We start from the raw sequence: 15,296 nt of genomic DNA, 5'->3' as shown, positions 1-15,296 counted from the left end.
ATCAGAAAGTAAGTCCTATGGTAGGCTCAAATTTCTCTTGCCCTTCCAGTTCTGTCTGAATAAATGATTTTTAATTTTTTTTTAAATTTTTAATGGTTATTTATTTTTGAAGGAGAGAGAGAGCATGAGCGGCGGAAGAATCCGGAGGAGGCTCCAGACTCTGACCTGCCAGCACAGAGCCCCACGTGGGCCCAGACTCACGAACTGTGAAATCATGACCTAAACTGAAGTCAGACGCTCAACTGACTGAGCCACCCAGGCGCCCCTTAATAAATGATTTTTTAAAGGATGCTTCAAACATAAAAGCATCCTGTATATACAGACATAAGAGTAAAGTAATATTAAAATAGATACAGGAATGCATGAAAGTGAAAATTAAATACCAAATAAATAAATTTTAGGAGGGTGTTGAAAAAGAAAAGACCACACCAGACTGTTTTCACAGGAAACAAGATCAACAAATGAGAAAACTAGTAAAAGTTATGGAAACATCAACTTCCTTACAACATCCATATGGAGAAGTGATATGTGTTTTCTAGAAAAGATGAGTGGATCAAACATATGTAGTCTGGTCTGTTACCCAAGAGAGACATTTATTCAGAGTTACACAGAAATCAAAGTGCAATTTTTTTTCCCACATGAACTGCTCACTTACCAGCAGTGGTTCTGCAATGTAACAGTTTCCAGTAAATACACTGAGCTGCACAGAGGTGGCAGAACATGGTGAGGCTCAGATGGGTGAGTGACAGGCTTCTATTTCTTCCACTGATTTCTGTCATGGTCCCACTCAGCTGAGAAGCCCTGCATCAGCCTGACCTTCATGTCGAGTATCCTCTTGGTCTGTTTGGCCACCCACTCCTCTTCAAAGGTGTGTGGATGATATCCTACAACATAGTGCTTCTCCCAGATGGGAATGAGATCAGCCAAAGCCTTTGAAGAACATGGCGGTGCCCATGGTGGTCTTCAGCTCCTTCCTGCTCCTGTTCATTTCAGCAAATCTCACGTTGAACTGAATGTGATACAATTCAACTTTTTCATTAAGGGAGAGGCTGCTCCAGGGAGACCTCTTCTCATTCAAGGCCTTCTGGCTGGCAGAGAGATTCTTGATGCAGGTGTGTAAGGCAGATGATAGCTGGTGGGCATAGCTCGGGGGAGAGCATAGTCTTCACTCTTCCAGACACTTCCGTGTGTGCTCGTACACACTGAGGTGGGAATTGCTTGCCTGCCAATTAGGCTAAATGCTCTGGCAGCCAACATTTTGCCACTGCCCCCACTACTCCAAAATGCAATTTTTGATCCAAATATAAAAGAATGAAAATTGTACTCAAAAGTGAAATAGGAATTTCAGGTTGACAGATTTGCTGAAAATCTACGTTGAAGAAGAAAATGGTACACTGGAATATATACTTTCTGATATATTACCAACATGGTCATTTGGAAGGCAAAAATCTGTTTATTCTTAACTATCTGTGATTATCTGCAAAAATAAAAATCCGAAATTGCACGTAGTGAATTTCCATAATATGGAAATTATGTTTTTGGATTAAGAATAAACAACTCTGAAACTGCTTGCAAATCATGTTATTTTTAAAGTACACAATATTCAATGTTCCCATGAGCATGACATTATAAATATTTCACAAACAAATATAGTAATAAGATGATGTAGTATAATTTTCAGACAGAGCTACAAGACAGTGAACTCTATATCCTGGTGTACTTGTGGGGCCTGTGTACTGCAGTAATTGTGACAGAATTCCTGGAAACTATCCTGTAAAGTCCTATCACTTCACTTTATAAACAAATGCACCAGAATGATACTTACAATGTCACATTGGTGACTTGATCTAAGAGTTCTTTCTTAAAAATGCATTTATTATTGGGGCACCTGGGTGGCTCAGTCAATTGACCATGGACTTCAGCTCAGGTCTTAATCAGGTTCGTGAGTTTGAGCCCCACATCAGGCTCTGTGCTGATAGCTCAGACCCTGCAGCCTGCTTCAAATTCTGTGTCTCCCTCTCTCTCTGACCCACCCCCACTTGCACTCTGTCTCTCGGAAAATAAAAAAGAAAACATTAAAAAGAATTAAAAGAGACATTTATTATTAAATCTGATTCTTTACAGTAGACAGCAATATAGGGTAGAGACAAAGAATTTTATTTATTATATATTAACACGTTGAATTTAAACACACTGAAAAAAAAAAGACTAATGATAATCTATTCTAACTTGTGTGTAGTTTTAGTGCTAATTCATGTTTAATGGCAACCCATCATGTCTTAGCTTGCCTAGGAATGTGTGTTCATCCAGTCCTTCTCTAGTGTGAAACCTCTTTTCTTTCACTCCAATTTGGTGAATCTTGCACCTGCCTCTGACAAACACTATTTTGCTTCTTGATCCTGGACAGCTTCTTCCTGATATTAATGCTAATATACTAATTCCAAAAAGCTCCAAGACTCTGTCTCTAAATCTTCAGATTTCAAATATAATTTCAGAGGCACATTGTTCATGGTCAGTTTTAAACTTAACAGTTAAACTCTTGATTCCCTCTCACTAAAATTAGAAACGGGCAATAATATCACTTAGTATTAGGTAGAAGCTAGACATGAGCAGAGGAAGGAACACCAGAAGGCAAAGTCCCAAGTCCTTGAAGGGTAATGATGGAGACATGAGCTGGAGGCAAGGATGGTAATAAATAAACTATACATTAAAAGCCCAGGGGCACAACATCCTGACCTTGTGGCTTCCAAGACCTTGGGGCTGACAGATCAAGAGCCTCGGGTGGGGAGCATGTGTTCTCCTCTTCCACCTCTGCCCCATGATAACCTTTGTTCTCATGATAGTGTAATTGCATTGTGGTTATAACCCCACCCCATGGAGAAAGGCTGCCATGACTATTGAGGTGCGAATCTTGTAGGTCAAAACTCTTCCTCCCAACCTGTGGGAGGAGTCCCCCAGACATTGAAAGCAGCCGCCAGTAAGACCTCCCCAATATACCTCATGGCTCCTCCCAGCCCAGAAAGATAACAACAAACAGCCGATCCCAAGCAACCTAGGACCAGTTCCACCTCATAGAACCTGTCAGTGCTCCCACCTTGAGAGTGTACTTTCGTTTTAAAAAACTGCTTTATGCTTACTACTTTCCTTCTGGCTGTCTTTAGTCAAGCCTGGATCCCCACATCAAGCTTCTTGTGGGGAATCCAAGGATGAGACCTCCGTTTACACAGCACATACTCTCCCACTGGTAACATTAGTACCTCGTTAACATCAGCTCAAATACTCTTTTAAAAATATTCAATGAGAAAAAAAAAGGAATTAAATTCTATTTCTATTAGAAAAGAGTGTCCACCAAGAAAAGAAAAGAGGAGAAAAGAAAAGAAAGGGAGGGGGGGTGAGGAGAGGGTAAGGAAGGGAAGGGAAGGGAAGGGAAGGGAAGAAAAGAGTCTCAATTTTCAATATTATATCTTGGTTGTCTACCGAAAAAGAAGAAGGAGAAGAGCAGTACCTCCTGAAAACCTAGTAGGAAACACTTGGCAGTTTATAAAAGTAGCATTTCATAAGATACTTAAAGACTTTCCCACTAGCAGCAATGGCCAGAAATGGTGGTGAAGGCCGTGAACACTGCCATCAAGCAGTCCTGAGTTCAAGCCACTAGACACACCAAAAGGGGGATCATGCATTCTTTGAAAATCGTAAAATATATTAGGTTTCATAAGACAAGGAACGTATTTGCACAAATCCTACACAGTAGTTTAGTTGCTAATTTTACCCAAAGGCTGTATGACCTAAATGCTTATCTTGGAAACACTGGTCAGGCATTGCCACAGAGGTATCTCTTAAAAATAATGCAGGGTACTTTTTGATAATAAAATTCGATTTTATTTTGATATTAAAATAATTTTAGCAGACAAATTATTTTAGCATTGATCAAGTAGCCTATAGAGAATCTGGTGTAGGATAGAACATTTAGAAAAGTTTATCAATATTGATGCTTATACTAGGAGAGAAAGATGGAGATACGATGCTCATTTGTTCTAATTAGCCAGGGGCACAATCTTCTAGTTGTCTCCTAAACCTGATTTCTCCTCCTTCATAGCGTTAGTAATTCAACTGGCCACATGAATATCCAAAATAAAAATTTCATTTCCCAGACTCCTTGCAGCTAGCATTAAGTCTTAGAAGTAGAAGTATTATTTGGTAGGTTATGGGAACTTTCTCTCCTGGGATGGAGGGTAGATATAAGCCACTGCAATACACTTTGAAATCAGACTGCTTAGGTTTGAATGGTTGGCACATAGGTAGTGCTTAGTAAATGTAGTTATTGTACTATAAAGACACGCTATTAACTTTTGATAAAGTAGATATTTTAAAAAGTTGCTTAAATAGTGAAGCCTTTAAAAGAATTATAACACTAATATCCTCACAGATACATGATATAAAGAGATCGGGTTATTCAGACAAAAAACCTTCTATTTTCCTGTCACCCCGCTAAGCTCCGCCAGAAATCTTTGCAGCAGAATAATAATAAAAGCCTGCAGGTTTGCAAAATGGCATTCTTTGGTGTTTTCAATCCCACCCATTTTAGTTAGAATGTCTAAGTTTAAACACACACACACACACACACACACACACACACACACACACACAACTAAACAAAAACAAAGCAAAAAACAGTATCAACAAGCTTCATCCAGATTTTTAAACCATCCATAGCCTCATCTTAAAAACTCTGGGAAAAGTGAAGAATTTTTCTGTTGTCTAATGTGATGTATTTAAATTAAGCTTTAGAAATTTTAATGTTTGGGGGCACCTGGATGGCTCAGTTGGTTAAGTGTCCAGCTTTGGCTCAGGTCATGATCTCGTGTTTTGTGGCTTTGAACCCCACGTCGGGCTCTGTGCTGACAGTTCAGAGCCTGGAGCCTGCTTGGGATTCCGTGTCTCCCCCTCTTTCTGTTCTCCGCTCTCTCTCTTTCTCTCTCACACTCTCTGTCTCAAAAATGAACATTAAAAATTAAAAAAAAATAATATTTGGTTTGCACAACCAAAGTTCAAGTATAACCACCTAAAACTGAATGATTTTAAACTTATATCTATGAAACCTTTTCTTCATGTGGAATGCTTTCCTAAACTTTACTGGCTCTTTGGAAAATATTTTCCCCTGTTGCCAGACGGCACTCTCTTTGAGCTGTCACAGAGTTTCTTCTCTTCCAGGGCTCAGTTTCCTGTATCCACCTCAAGCCATAGCTTTGTCGCAGAGTTAGTAGATTAAAGGGCTACCCCTGGGCCTCTGTCTCGGGTTCTTCACTCCTGCCTGTCCTTTGCATAGCATTTTCTCCACCTTTTCTGTGTCCCGAGACATGGGATCATTCGATAGCTTCCCTGACTTACAAAAGTGCCATCATTTCTGCCAGGCTCAGACCAGAATAGCTTGAACACAATGCACTGTCCTTCCTTTATTGTGGCACCTCTAGGTGTCAGCTTGTGGGACAAGATGTCCCCATAGCATCCAGGGATCTACCAGGTCAATGGATTCCTTCCTTTAAGATCCCCTGCTGCCTCTACTTTTTGGACTCACCCATATTCTCTGTCTTCCTACAAAACTAAAAGAATATTCTCCAGTCTCCCTAGAGTAGGGAGTCCCTCAGTCTCAGCACTCATGACATATTGGACTGGGCTAGGGGTGGGGGAGATGTCTTGTGCACTGTAAGATGCTTATCAGCACCCTGATCTCTAGGGATTCCAGATTCCAGATTCCAAAATGCCCACCCCATTTTCCTGATGACATTCAGAAATGTCTCCAGATTTTGCCAAATGTTTTCTGGTGGGCAGCGGGAGGGGCACAAAATCACTCCCAGATAAAGAGCACTGCTCCAGCAGAATGATACTCAATCCTCAAACGTCACTCTCCAAAATATTTAAAACATGCTAGAAGTACCCTGAAGTTTTTCAAGGGCTATAGTATTTTTGGACAAAAAGCAAAGACTTAGCAAATATTTTCTGTTTTCCATCAAACTAATATCCCTTACCCCGAGATAATATTTCTAAATCTGTTTCACTGAATGACATGATGGGGGGGGGGGAGAAAAAAGGGAGGCCATTTCAAGAAAAAAATCAATATCTCAAAAATTAAAAAAAATATTATTCTGTCACATGTATCTATTGTCCTTACCGGTTCAGTCTTCTGTTTTGATGGGAAAAAATACAGAACATTTAAATTATTTTTGGAAGTAACTAGGATGTCAAAATGATTTTCCTCATTGACATGCTTCTCCCATAGCACATGGAGCATATTGCCTCAGAATATTGCCATGCATTAGTTCATACCTATTATCATGGGGTTACAAAATCTGTCTCTTCTCTCTGTACTCCTTTCTTCCGTTTTAGTGACTTTATTCCCAGGGTTTAGCTTCTAAATCAGATTCCTCTATCATTCTCACTGATCCTATTCCTCTAGCTGTGAACACAGTGGAACCATATGATTTTAGGACAGTCTTTGCTTCAGATCTGACATCATTAAGGCACTTAGTCTGTGATATATACAAGACTGAACTATGATACCTTTTATTGACTGAAAGAGTTATTTTATCTTACCTTCTCTTTTCCTACTCATGAGGCTTGCTGTTAACTTAATTGTTCCCTTAATGGTACTATCACCTTCCTCTCAATTTTTACAGATTTTAAATACAATTTTTGTTCCTAATTTTATTTTTTTTCTAGATACGTATTTTTTTTCCTGTGTGAATCATTGAAGGTTGTCCCAAAGTTTTAATTGTTGTGTCCTATGGAGGGTGGCTCTGCTTTAGCTTTCTTTTTTTTAATTTTTTTAATGTTTTATTTTATTTTTGAGAGATAGAGAGAGGCAGCATGAGAGGGGGAGGAGCAGAGAGAGAGGGAGACACAGAATCCGAAGCAGGCTCCAGGCTCTGAACTGTCAGCACAGAGCCCGATGCAGGGCTTGAACCCACAAACTGTGAGATCATGACCTGAGCCAAAGTTGGATGCCTAACCAACTGAGCAACTCAGGTGCCCCTGCTTTAGCATTCTTAATTAAATTTGATTTATAGTACCTCTTTTCCCCTCAAATCATTTTTTCCCTTAAATTTGTTCTTATAAATCCATAGAATAATTTGGTTCCAGGAAAACATTTTGGAGTCAGTTTTGATTTTTTTTTTTTCTCTCACAACCTACATTCAATCTGTCAGGGAATTCTGATGGTTCTCCCTTCAAAATGTATCCACAAGCCAACAGCTCTGGTTGAGTCTCTGAGAATTTACAAGTGATATACCATTGTCTAGAAATAGCAGGTGCTTCACAATATTTGTTTAATGAATATATGGATGAAAATACTTATATTATCCATATATACCACTCAGTTCACATACCTAATAAACAAGTATATATAAAATCAGTAGCAATGCTAATTATGCAAGAATTTATTTTGCCTATAAGAAGTAAAAAAATGTTATAGTCAACTGCAACCACAGTAGCCATCATTTTACTGTCTGCTAAGAATATATTGCCAGTATCATCAGATAACCGATAATTATGGTTATAATTTCAAATATTTCCTATCTCTTAATAAAAAAAAGTCTTAACTGTGCACTGGTAAGGATCTCAAATTGGGGAGCTGCTGCTAAGAAAGTGCAACTTGCTGCATTCTTCTCTGGGACTGCTTTTTAACAGATAAAACAGAAGCAAGCATTGTCCTTTCCAATGTACATATTTTTTATTATGAATATAATAAAAATAAATTAATTGGGTAATGAAATTCCTCTTAAGATCTTTTCTGTGATTCAATGCATTTTCTCAGGGGTTACTTAACTTTGTTTTCCATTGTATGCATTAAACAAAAATCTGAACTATGCGGAGAATATTCTATTAAAAAAAACCACTGGTTTATTTAAACATCACTTTCTCTCTTTTTTTTTTTTTTTAACTTTCTCCTCAGAAAAAATGGTGCCTAAAACCTGGAAGGAAATAGTCTTTGTTAAATAAATTAATGAATCAGTACAATATGTGACTGGCAAGTCAGCGTTACCTATTTTTCAGCTTCCGGGTTCTTTGATTCTATTTTCCCTTTTAAGTATTTGTACATGAAAGGTGACACATTGTTTCTTTAAATTCTATAGAACACTTTTCTACAAGCCGAAAGTATTGCTTTCTGCATCCTGTGCTCTTGTCAGTTTCACGGTCACTTACTCCTAGGGACCCACTTGGTAGTTACATTTGGCCTGATAATTGTCTTGGTCACAGTATGATCTAGTTTATCAGATTCCCTTAATGTTTGCCTTGCAAGTGGAGAATGTACTGGTCAGGAAGATTAATCAAGTATCAGCTAGGTAAGTTTGCTTTACCTGCATGAGAGTCCTGGCAGATGTTTAAGTGGATTTGGTGCTCATTTAGTATTCTTGCATTGGTGCCAATATTGAGAACTGCATATGGAACTTTTTATCTATTTACATCATCAAGCCAGATGGCTTATCATATATTCCTTAATTGATGCTATGTGTCTTACTCTTTCCTTTTATTCTATGCAAAATGAAAATTTGCCTCATTAGTTCTATTTGCTTAGAGAGCTTGACACTTGTTAGATTTCCTTCCCGAGTCTCCACTCTCAGTAAGAAAGAATTTGATCTGAATGTGAATAGTTTCCTGTCCTGTTTAAATTGTGAAGGTGTTCTTGGTAAATACCAAACTAAACTACAAGTACAATTAAAATTGCATTAGTAGTTACTTTAATGAAAACTTCTTTTACATAAATATATACGTATATGTATATAAATCACAAAGTAAAATGGTCAAATATCTTTTAAAATTTTTTAAATGTGCTAATATTAATTATAGTCCTGAGGTGGTAAGGAAATTTCATCAGTCAAGGCACTGGAGAGGGAAAATAGATAAGTGGAGTAATTTTCTCATATCATTTTGTAATTAGAAATCATTTAAATAAGCAAGTATATAAAATGTAATAAAAATGTTTAATAAATGCTTTAATAGTACTGTGACAATTAATGGCTTCAGTGAGAACTAATTATCTACCTTGCTGTTTCAAATATTTAAAATCCGTTTTTGTTCTGCATTCTCTAAATTCCGGTTAATATTAAATGACTTCATTAATACTGTTAAAGTGCAGCTTAAGTATGGTGATTAAAATACAGAGACACGTTTCCTAGCATAGAAGAGCCTGGTAAGAAGAAAACCTTATATTATAACATAGGGTTGGTTCTAACCCAGTTGGAGCATAATTGTATGTCGTTTCCTTAAAATGCAAATATCTTCCATAGGAAAGACACTCAAGCAGCTGGCATCTTAAAACTGAATAATGTTTTAGTTAATATAATAGCGAATCACAGAAAGAATCAGAAATACAGGTAAATGACTATTTGATAGTGGTTCTTCATTAAAATGCTAGCAGTGCCCTGGTGTTAATTCCTAGTTAATAAATGGCTGAATGATACTGCATTTTGATTGCAAATGTATATTTTGTAAATCACACACTGTTGCTTCTAAGGTTTTCTGCATTTACTCATTGTTTCATGCAATGATATATATATTTAGAGCTTTATTTTTTTGAAGTGTTTTTCGCTTCTAATTTTCAGTTTTAGAAAGGGTGCTTTTTTAAAAATATTTTAATTATTAAGGTTCTTCAAGATATTCCAGCTTGATTTTTTGTAAAGGAGAGGCTTCCTCTAAGCAACAAGAATTAATTAAACTTTAATCTCAACAAATATGAAAGAGAATAAAATCTACATCAGTTTTTAAAAAGTAAAATTGTCTAAATAGTTTAGAGGAAATCATAACTGCTTATCAAAGTTTTGCTCTTTTTTTTCATTTTAGTGTATTTACAGTTTTTACAGAATTAGACATCTGGAATAAATATATCATGCTCATAAAGTTAAATATCTTCCCTGTTATAATCACTCCGTAAACTTTTAGAGATTATTTGAAATAAGAGATTTGGTTAGCTTTATATTTTGAAGGCAAAAGAGGAATATGTAATTGACATTCTATATAATACAAAGAGAAGATAAAAAATCCCTTTAATAAACATGTATAAGAGAGTTTCTCAATGTTCAATAGAGTATAAAAAACAAAAGACATATTGCATAATCAGTTATTCTTTTTCCCCATACTTTCACTTTCAAAGTCTTTTACACATGAAACAGAAATATATCCCTGTTATTTATTTTCTATGAAAGCTTTGTTTAAAAGTAAATTATTCCTACATACTGTATGACTTTCATTTTTTCTGTTTTTTTTTCTCTTTTTTAGAGAGAGAGAGAGAGCATGCACATGTGAGTGGAAGAGAGAGGCAGAGAGGGTCTTAAGCAGGCTCACTGCTCAGCAAAGCCCGATGTGGGGCTCAATCCCACAACCCTGGGATCATGACCTGAGCTTCACTCAAGAGTCAGATTGAGCCACCCAGGTGCCCCAGATGACTTGTCCTGTTAAACATCTTGAATTGCTCAGATTTGAGCACCTGTGTTTGCAATCTGAAGGTAATTGATAATAAATTCTGGAACACAGCAATAAAGGGAAAATTATATCACGTGTATTATTTCTGGGTCACTGATCCATGACAAACTCACCACACACATGCTTTCCTGAAGTGGCAACGGTGGTGGGATGGGGGAATGGAGGAGACTTAGAAATAGCTTTAATATTGGCCAGGAGTGTGCTTTATGGTATATCTCTGAGTGTACGTGTGTCTGGGTTAGTGAATTCGGCTCCAAATCAGTTTGGAAGTTTTCATACATAAAGGCAGAGATTCAAAAGTTTGGCTACAGACTAAAACTACATACTTCTGGCAAGAAGAGAAGGTAAAATGACATAAATATTGTTGAAAGAGGACTTTATTTCTTAATTGCTTTTCAGTGAGCAGGCCACTGAAACATTATGCTGTCATATACATGTATATAACAATGTGGGAACATTGATTTTTCATACTATCAGCTAGGGAATGTTGCTATGGCTTCCTAGATAGAAAAGAATAGTTGCACAATTAACCAAGAGGTACACAGAAAACATTTTGTAAACTCGAACTTGTGTTATCAAACTGTTTGACTATTTAAGAGCCTGGGTCTGGAAACAGGAAATCTATCTTCTAGTTGACTTTCTGAAAATTAAGAAATGTATGATTCTTTGCAGATGAATCAGTTCATAAGACTTTGCTTTTAAAATATTAGCCTATTTCAAACCTTATTATATTTACAATAAAGCTTCCTTCAATAATTTTATAATCAGGTAAATAGGCCTCCTCTTGATAATTAACATAAAATATACCTATTTTCCATTTATGGTATTTTGTGTATACAAATTACCACTTATAGAAATGGCAGAGTTATTTGTTGTGGAACCAATTCATCTACCAACAAAAGCTAGAAAAGCCACGCAAACTTTAAAACAAATGAACACACAGCACTTGTTTCAAGTAATATGAACTATCAAGCTATTCAGACATGAGGGACTCAATCCCAATGAAAGCTACATGCCTCTAGATGAGCTTGAACTTTTGTCAATTGTTTTTCACTTTGAGGCATTTACTGGTTTGTTACTGGTAATGTGTCCAGAGAGTTATAGTCAAATAAACAAACCAACAAAATAACTAAGACACCAGAAAGTAAGTATAGATTTAAGTAATTCTATAAAACTGGGTGACAAAATTTGGATTCAGAGACTGACAAAGAGGGACCCTTATACCGTGCATATTTGTAGTAAGGACATTAGTTCTATTACCAAAGAAGGTGCAAAAGCAGAGATTGGCCAGCTCTTACAAATAAAGAAACTCAGTTTCAAACTACCTAAATCCCATAATATATTAAATTAATATGCAACTATTCTAACTTTCTATCACAGAGAACAAACAAATCTTGAAATTAGTCCTGTCAATAATTTTATTAGTTTTTTTAAATGTTTTTATTTACTTTTGAGAGAGAGAGAGAGCATGAGCAAGGGAGGGGCAGAGAGAGAGGGAGACACAGAATCCAAAGCAGGCTCCAAGCTCTGAGCTGTCAGCATAGAGCCTGATTTGGAGCTTGAACATGTGAATCGCAAGATCATGACCTGAGCTGAAGTTGGAAGCTTAACCAACTGGGCCACCCAGGCACCCCAGTCCTGTCAATAATTTTACACCAAGTAAATGACCAAGTTCTAAGTGAGAAAACAAAAACAGAAAAAAAAGGATATATAAGTGATCTTGAAACTAATCAGATAAAGACTTTAAGTATCTTGATAATCATTCAAGATAATGATGAGTGATTTCTCCAGATACTGTAGTCTGAGAAAAGACAGTCAAATGGAAATTCTATAATGAAAAAATACAATGAATGAAATTAAAAATACAATTGTTAAATTTAACAGTAGATTAGGCATAGCTGAAGTCAGGATTGGTGAAGTGGAAAATGAAAAACACAAAATTTTTGACTGAAGTATAAAGAAAAAAATAAAGTAAGAAAAGAGCATAATAGATAAATGGGGCATAGTGAGAAAACAAAATAGTTAATTTGGGGAGTAACAGAGACAAAGGAGTCAAGAGATACTTTGAGAATTTTTGTAAAATAATGGATGACATTAAGCCTCAGATTCCAGAACTCCTATGAATTCAAATAGTGAAACACACACACACACACACACACACACACACCTTCTAGGGGGCAAATATAAATCTGACATCTGATTTTTGAACAAAAATATAGAGGACAGAATAAAATGTGATGATATATTTTAGTGCTCAAATAAAACAGCTACAAATCAGTAATTCTAAATCCAGTAGAACAAATGTAAATATAAAAAGTCAAAGAAAGAACTTTTAAATAAGCAAAAACTAAAAGACAAGATCACCAGTAAATCACATCGACACAAATGCTACAGAATTTTTTTTAGACAGAGGAAGAAAAACAGATTTAAAAAATTGTAGAAAGGAATGAAGAAAAACAAAAATATACATATGAAAGTAAATGTAAGTGATATCAACAATACAAAATCAGTATGCAAAACTAATCATAGTTCAATATCTTTGAAAGACTGAATTAATAAAAAAATTAAAATTGATGAAACCTGCAGTAACATCAAAAACAATGTAATACTTGCAGTAAATCTATGAATGATCTGAAAGATCTTTACAAAACAAATAGTACAAAGCATTACTAAGAGAAATTAAATTATATTTATCCACCTGTCTCTCCATTATTGAATCAGCAGTTTGCCCTGTGACCACCTTCTCTGATGAATCTAAAAGGAGTTGTTGCTTTTTCAGCTCGTGTAGCTCTTTATTTGTTGTTAGGAAGAAGTGATGATTCTCAAGCTCTTTATATGCCAGACTGGAAACCAGGAGTCTATTAGCTTTTAATAAAGTTAAAATCTTGTGTTCTCAGGAGAAAAATCACTGATAAACAAGTTTCCCTCTTTCTTCCTTCCATGTTGATTTCCATTTTTTGTTTAAAGGAATAGTGAACTGCTTGTCATTCATAACTACAAAGGCTATCAGGATTTGGTAAGAAGAAGAATGAAATGGAGTGATGGTTGGGAAAAAATTAAATAATATGATTTTCCCTTTGCCCTTTGAGTTGTTAAATGAAAAATATCTATTGCACCATTAGTTATTTAGGGTCAGGGAAGTGTCACTAGACATAACTGTCTTGTGGCCCAATATGCAATTCCTTGCTTTATAAGAAAGCGATGGGAGGAAGTTATGGGAGTTGTTAACTTGTAGGAAAGTATTCATCATTAAGCAGCATATGTGCACCCTACGTTTTCAGTATCAACATAATTTTACAATCTCGATTCTTCCTCCTAGAAGCTTATCTATTTTATTATTTCCATTTTCCTCCAGTGGCATAGATTTCATCATGAATTCAGCATACAAAGAATTTCCTGTCATTGGATTAAAATGAGTCATCTCTATTTAAATTTGGTTGTGATATGGGACCACAGGAGAAAAACCAGCTTTAACACCCCAATGGATCTTTATGATGTGGATTAATTATGGTAACTTATCTCTTTCATGTTGTGGGCAAAAATTTATACAAAACATATTCATTTGAACAAGGTTTAAAACCACATAGTAATGATTAAACGTTTTCTTAATCTTTTTTTCAATATCTAGGTTAGCTTATCTTATGTTTGCTTCTACAGCTTTCTTTATTCAATATATTTAACAATTGAACGATTCTTTCCTTTCTTTGTTAAAACTCTCCTACCAGTGCCTTCAGAGGTCAGCAGATAGAGATGTATGTCACAATATAGTCACTCTGTATTTCTCTAAATAGAAGGTTAAGTTTGTGTACTCTCTGTTTCTCTCCCCTGAGCCAGTGACCTGTCTCTCCAAGAGCAAATGGACACTTACTGAAGTACTGACTTTAATTAAATATTAGTATTAACTTATTCCAAAAAAGGAAAGGTACCCCAGCTTAATAGGAATAAGAACTATTTCAAATATCTATACAATTCTCAAATTCTGTAAATAAGTTTTTTTAGGTAGAAAGTGCCAGGATTTTATATATAAAAGTGTGTCATATATGTGTGTATGTGTATATAGTGTGTATAGTGTGTGTGTGTGTGTATATATATATATATACACATATATATGTATGTATTTCACCATTTTATATATATATGTATATATACATGTATATATGTGTGTATATATGTATATATACATGTATATATATATTTCACCATTTTATATATATATGTATATATATATAAAATGGTGAAATACATAAATATACATGTATATATACATATATATATACACACACTATACACACTATATACACATATATACACATGTATATACACATATATATACACATGTATATACATGTATATACACACACTATACACACTATATACACATATATACACATGTATATACACACTATATACACATATATATACACATGTATATACATGTATATACACACACTATACACACTATATACACATATATACACATATATATACTCATGTATATAAATGTATATATACATATATACATAAAATGGTGAAATACATACATGTATATATACATACACATACATACATATATACATGTATATATACATGTATATATACATATATATGTATGTATTTCACCATTAACTTCAATTTTTAAACTTTTTAAACTTCATTTTCAATGGAATATTTTATTAATTTATTTTTTAAACATTTATTTATTTATTTTGAGAGAGAGAGCACACATGCACATGAGTGAGTGGAGGAAGGGCAGAGAGAAAGGGAGAGAGAGAATCCCAAGTAGGCTCCATGCTCAGCATGGACCTTGACATGGGGCTGGT

General features: G+C 35.4%; 1 pseudogene; it reads right to left on the bottom strand.

Moving 5' to 3' along the window:
- Positions 1–419: 419 nt before the first annotated feature.
- LOC106985098 (cytochrome c oxidase subunit 4 isoform 1, mitochondrial-like) lies at positions 420–1,468 on the bottom strand (annotated as a pseudogene).
- Between the last annotated feature and the right edge of the window lie 13,828 nt (positions 1,469–15,296).

This window comes from Acinonyx jubatus, chromosome B3 (genome assembly GCF_027475565.1).
Source record: "Acinonyx jubatus isolate Ajub_Pintada_27869175 chromosome B3, VMU_Ajub_asm_v1.0, whole genome shotgun sequence".
NCBI lineage: Eukaryota > Metazoa > Chordata > Mammalia > Carnivora > Felidae > Acinonyx > Acinonyx jubatus.
The sequence above is the reverse complement of the archived record's forward strand: the minus strand, read 5'-3'. Positions and strand labels throughout refer to the sequence as shown.